The following is a 6,060-nucleotide window of genomic DNA, read 5'->3' on the forward strand; positions in this document are numbered from 1 at the left end:
GTGCCCTCCTTATCTCATCCCTTAAAATGGTCGTGCTGGCAGCAGCCATGCTGATGCCACCTGATAGGCAGTTCCTCGCAACCTTGTGCAGCCCAGAGTTCACATGCAGCTCTAACAGGGCACATGCAGGTGATGAGCTGGCACCCTAGTGCCAGTCCCATGGCAAGCAGTGGGGACAGGAGCACAGTTATAATTTCATAAGTTGAGAGGTCATAGGTTGATGCTTCTGGAAAGATATTCGACTACTAGACCTTTTCCATTGTCATATCCTTTAATTAATTACTTTATTTATTTATTAAATAGTTCTGGAAATAAAATGTTTGAATAATGAACCTTGTCAGTTGTCACATCCTTTTAATCATTCATTCATTCGGATAGAATTTTGTCTCTCAAAATGGTGTAGAAGCAATGGTTCTAACATCAATTTGATAATTTTATGTAAAAATCAAGATCTGGATTCTTAGCTCTAGAGACAGACAAAGAAATAACAACAGTAAAATAGTAACTGTTTCTTTCAAGAAATAGCTTCCCTTACGAAGCCTTATAAGTACTTCCTGATTCATAAAGCTATCAAGCATGAGTTGTACAACTTTTCAATATTTTATGAAGTCAGAAGGTCACATTAGAGATGCAATAAATTGCCAATGAGTGATATCTTGTCGACAGGAAATCAAAGTGTGATTCTCCTTGCAACACACAGGTGATATCAAGGGAAACAGCATTGAAATTAACAATATAGCCAGATAAATGAGTCAGAGCAATCTTGCTATACAAGAACACTTTTCTGCACATTAAGTAAAAGATGAACAGCTGTTTGGACTTGGAGATGATATAACCCTATTGTCGGCCAGCTTCCACATATGGCCAAGGAGAGGAGATACGCTTCTTACTTCTTGCTGGTTACAGTTTCCAGGATCCAGGATAAATCCTGATCCCAATGTCAGCCTCAACAACAAGAAGAAATTTCTAGCCCCTGAATCAAAATGTTAATTCCTGAGAGCTGAGATGGAAAAGCTTTAAGCACTATTTGTGGCCAAAACCTCAGAAAACAACCCTTGTTATGAACAAAACATAAAGCAAAACACTGTCCATTCATGCATATTTGTATGTAGCTGACTTACCCATTTAAGTGACTTATCTTCATATTCAAGGCCTCTTTCCCTATATACAGCTGCGTTAGTAACATTTAAATTTCTCCTATTCAATCTCCATTATGACTCAACTGCACAACAGCTATTTCTATGTCAGAAACTGAATGACAGTGGGAACTATGGGACCCACAAACACACCAGGTACCATATTATCACATAGACCCTACTCGATGAAATCCGTGGCTCAATCTGCACTGTGCTGTAGATACTCCCCTGTGGTAGGCAGGAACATACCTTGACACTACGCATCAGCAGAAATGCTCATCTCCACTGCAGGCATAGAAGAATGCTCTCTTCATCCTGAATGCTGTCCTCATGTAGAGGACAACATTCTCAACAAGAGATTGCTTGGCTTTAAATTGCCATCTTGTATTTCCTACAAATTCAGCCATCTCAGCTGAAGGATGGCGAGGTATGCAGCAAGGCCAAACAGATGGGAATCAATGGGTTAGCCTCATGTAATTCTTGTGCAGACAGGGCTGTGGTTCTATGGAAAATCAGCTCATCAGGTACTGCTGATCTGCCAGGATACTTTCAATCCCTTTGTGTATTTTAATTCTTTTGTTACACTAGGATGCCAGTCTGCACTATGCACTCATTTCATTTTCAGATGAATACCTTCATGTTTCTTTGTTCTGAGGAGAAATTTCCTATATGTACGAATATCTAAAACAACAACATTTCAATTCTTTGTTACGGTTCTTTGCGCTGATCTAAAAAAAAAAAAAAAAAGGGTAACAGTTAAGACTGCTGGAACAGATGCCAGCCACGCTGATACGTACTGTTGTGTCACCTCCCTGTGCTACCCCATCTGTCCCATATGTACTTCTGTTCTCTCTTGTTTAATATTTAGATTTAAGCTCCTGAGAAAAAAGATAAGAGGTAAGAAGGGCTTTATTCAGAGAAACTACCCCAGAAACAAAAATAGTTCTAATTGTGTATTTCGGTCCTTGAAAAAAAAGGATTTTGGAAATTACTGTAAAGGCTCAAGTGGAAAAGTGGCATAAAGGGAAGGGGAGACAAATCCCAGTCCTATCATAGATTCATTCTTTTCTCACTCAGTTTTTCATCCTTTTGTGGTATGGATGATTCTAAGGTGCCAAATGTAATATTTATAATCTCAAAATCTGATCAAATTACTAGCTGTTCAGCACTTTCAATGCTGTCTTTCCCATTTTGCATGATCTGTAATTGGTGTTAAGATATTCCTATTTATTCTGGAAATACAAAATGTGTTACTTTGCTCTTAATCTGCATAGACTGAAACCATCTGCTGTGGCTCACAGTTGAAGAACAGTAGATTACATATTCAGTCTAGTACCTACATCCAGCCCTCATTAAACAAATAATCATTACTGCTATCAAGTTGTAAGCTAGAGCAGTGTACTATTACAAACTTATATTTAAGCACATAAACAATTCATTCTTTTTAAAACAACAACAAACAAACAAACAAACAAAACCAGAAAAAGTAAACTCAATGAAATACGTATTTATTTTTTTGCTGATGCTCCTGATGCTCAAAAGGCAGCTTTCAGTGGCTCAGGCAGAGGATCAGTGGAGGTTCCCCTCAGGTGTAGTAGTGGTTCTGACTGCCACACTGAGCAAAAGGTGATCTGACAAAAGAAAGTCAGTCTGTACCCACTAGCAGGATTAGCTACTTTGCCTCCACATGGGCAGCAAGCTGGAGTCACCAGGAATAGCTGTGCAGTAAGAAAACCGATTTGTAAAATAAATTTGTTTGCATTGCACCCAAGCAAAAAAAAGTTATGCCCCAAGCTGGCTTGATTTAAAACAGAAACATGAGGAATCCTGTTTGCCTTGTACCCAGACATAGCACCAGATAGTTTGCTCTAGGGTAGCAAGTGAAATATTGTGTAATGTCTCTTTACTAGGTATAGTTAGACAAAAATAGTAGAGCTAAGATATCCATTCCTGGCCTGCAAAACCTGAAGGAATCAGATGGCCAGCACACAGTCTGCAACCACTGACATCCATCTGAAGTGCTGTAGTAGAATGGAGCTCAAAACAGTCTTAAGATCTGCCTGACAAGTTAGAACAGGTCAGAACAGAGAGGGAGCAAAGCTTTGGACCAGGCAGGTCTCAATCTATGGGAAAACTGAATGTAACCACCAGTGATTCCAAGCAGGGCCTAGAGAAGGGAGAGCTCTCTGGTTCTGGCTTCTCTTTGTGGACAGCTTTCCAACTCATCCACCTCAGCCTTGGAATCTAAGAACTGATAGGCGATGCAGCTGTCAGAAACCATAGCGCAGCACCACAGTATAGTAAACCCAAGGCTTCACTAGTATGTTTAACTAATACTTGATTTTTAGTTGTTAACAAACAGATGAGGTGAATTTGGTCCTGTCAGACTGGTAAGCAAATTTTTTTACTGTCCACAACAAATGGACTAGAGGAATAAGTAGGAGCAGAAAGGCTAAATGTTTTAGAGCAGAATTTAATCCCCATTTAATTTTTTCCCATGATGCAAGTATTTCTCCAGCTATCCTTATGTTTTCTAGAACATATTTTGGATGACGATGATGATGCATTCTTTCTGGAATTATTTCCTCATAATTCATTTGTCATATTTGTCATATTTGTACAACTTTTTACAAGCAAGATACGTCAAATTGTTCTCCTGTTGATGTAATTTAGCAGACTTCACTTAGTTTTAGCTAGAAGGAATTTGGTCCAGTCCATTTTGTTTACAGATTTATTCAAAATTAGGGAATATTTTTAAAACCAGATCTGTGCCTAGCTTCTGGCTGGCTGACCTTATGACTGGAAAATGCCAAGGCCTGTTTTTCACTTGTGAAATACGGCATTTATGCATAAATGTAGGAAATGTAGGAAATGTAGGAAACTTCCAGCTCCTGAGGTTTTTGTTGTACGTTCTATATGAAATCTTTCAACCATCAATTTTTAGCCTAAGATCTCCAAGGAAAAGGTTTTCCCATCCTTCTAATAATGCAGGTGTCCACATAGTAATGTTGGTCTGACTTCCTGGGGAAGCAACACACAAGGATTTAATTGTTGAAAGGAGGAGCTACAAACCTTCTTAGTGGAATCAATTTACAGTCAGCGTAAAGATGCCAAAACTTGTGCTGTCTCTACATATAGTATTGTAACCCTTGGGATGTCCCAGGGTGATTTAAACAGTTATGGGCAGTTATGTTACTATGTAAACAGTTATGGGCAGATCTCAGACTTAGATCCCTTAAAACTGTATTAAAATCCAAAGGTACTGTAAGATCATTCTCACACAGCACAGCATCTCACCTCAGCACTTATATCAGTGCATTTCTCACGTGTCATTATGAATATAACGCCTTCTCCTCAGTCTGGAAAGTCCTGAGATATTGAGCTTTATCTTCACAGCATTTTAATGATTGGATTAACTTTATGCTAATTGGGTTCTAAAGGTCTGTGTCTTTACAGCTGAGCCATGCAGCTGCTGTCATTGTAGGAATGAGGTCACTTGACTTCAGAAAGTATATAAAAAATAATCTCAGCTCTTTTTACCTCATATGGTACAAGCAGCATGCTTGGTTAGGCAGCCTCACATCTGACTTACAAACACGTAACTGATACCATACTCAGCAGTCAAAACTGTAAAGACTGAAACTCAGTGAGGACATTTGTAAGATGCCCAGTTCACTTCGAAAGCCGCAAGAGGGAAAGTTAAAAGCCTCGGGGTTACTTCCTCTTAAAGACCATCTGAGAGTTAAAGAAAGTGGTGGTCCAAAAGCTGACATCGTTAAGACTTCACTATAACCTAGTAGCAGACGTCAACTCTTCCTAGAGGGGATGCACTTACCTTTCTTTGCTTCTTTACGGTGAATACTGCATTCAAAACATCTGATAACCAGTTCGTGTACGGAGGAATGGCTCCTCAGCCTTGTTATCTAGTGCCACCCAGTGGTCATCTATGCCAATTGCTCGGGTGTGTGGTCTCCACAAGATACCGAATTTGAACTCACCAGACAAGGCGATGCCTGTTTTCTAAATGTGAATCTCGCTTCTTGTAGGCGAGGAAAGAGAGAAAGAAACCGACCTATGTAGCTAAGTACAGAATCAAAGCATATTGGCATACTGGGCTGGTAGAGCTGACTTTGGTGGTTGTTGGAAAGTTGATTTTTTTCAGTGATATTTAATGGGATGGCAGATATTACATTTTTAAAATTATTATTTATGTCTTACATTGAAAAAACAAACAAACAAACAAACAAAACAAACATGCACAATTGCAGGAAATAAATGGTAGCATGAACTGCTATCCAAAGGGGTCTTGACATGGACTTGCAAAGAGTATTTTGCCGACAGTGGTTGTATGAGTTATGCCCATTGCCCTAGTGAATGTCATGGAATATTTTGCAGTTTTCTGTTATGTATATACTAGATCATACATCTGATAGAAGAAAATGCAATTTCCATAAATTTGTGAATGTCCCAGTTAAACAGCTCAGAACTCCTGATTTTAATCTGAAATATCCTGGATAGATTGTATGGCAGCAAAATGGTGTACTACACAAAAATTCTGTTGGCATTCCTTTCTTCACTGATGTCTAATTTGGGGTTCATTGTTGTGTTGGATACGCTCATTTTAAACTATTGGAAATGAACTAATTTAACCTTTGTAGCATGGTGTACTGGTAGTCAGCTGAATATGAGCCAGCAGTGTGCCCAGGTGGCCAAGAAGGCCAATGGCATCCTGGCTTGTATTAGGAATAGTGTGGGGAACAGGACTAGGGAAGCAATCCTGGCCCTGTACTTGGCAGTGGTGAGGCTTCACCGCAAGTAGTGTGTTGTTTTGGGCACTGCAGTACAGAAAGCACACTTAGGTGCTGAAGCAAGTCCAAAGAAGGGCAACAAGGCTGGTGAAGGGCTTGGAGAATTGCCCTATGAG

Source organism: Tympanuchus pallidicinctus, unplaced genomic scaffold (assembly GCF_026119805.1).
Source record: "Tympanuchus pallidicinctus isolate F22 unplaced genomic scaffold, pur_lepc_1.0 scaffold5, whole genome shotgun sequence".
Taxonomy (NCBI): Eukaryota; Metazoa; Chordata; class Aves; order Galliformes; family Phasianidae; genus Tympanuchus; species Tympanuchus pallidicinctus.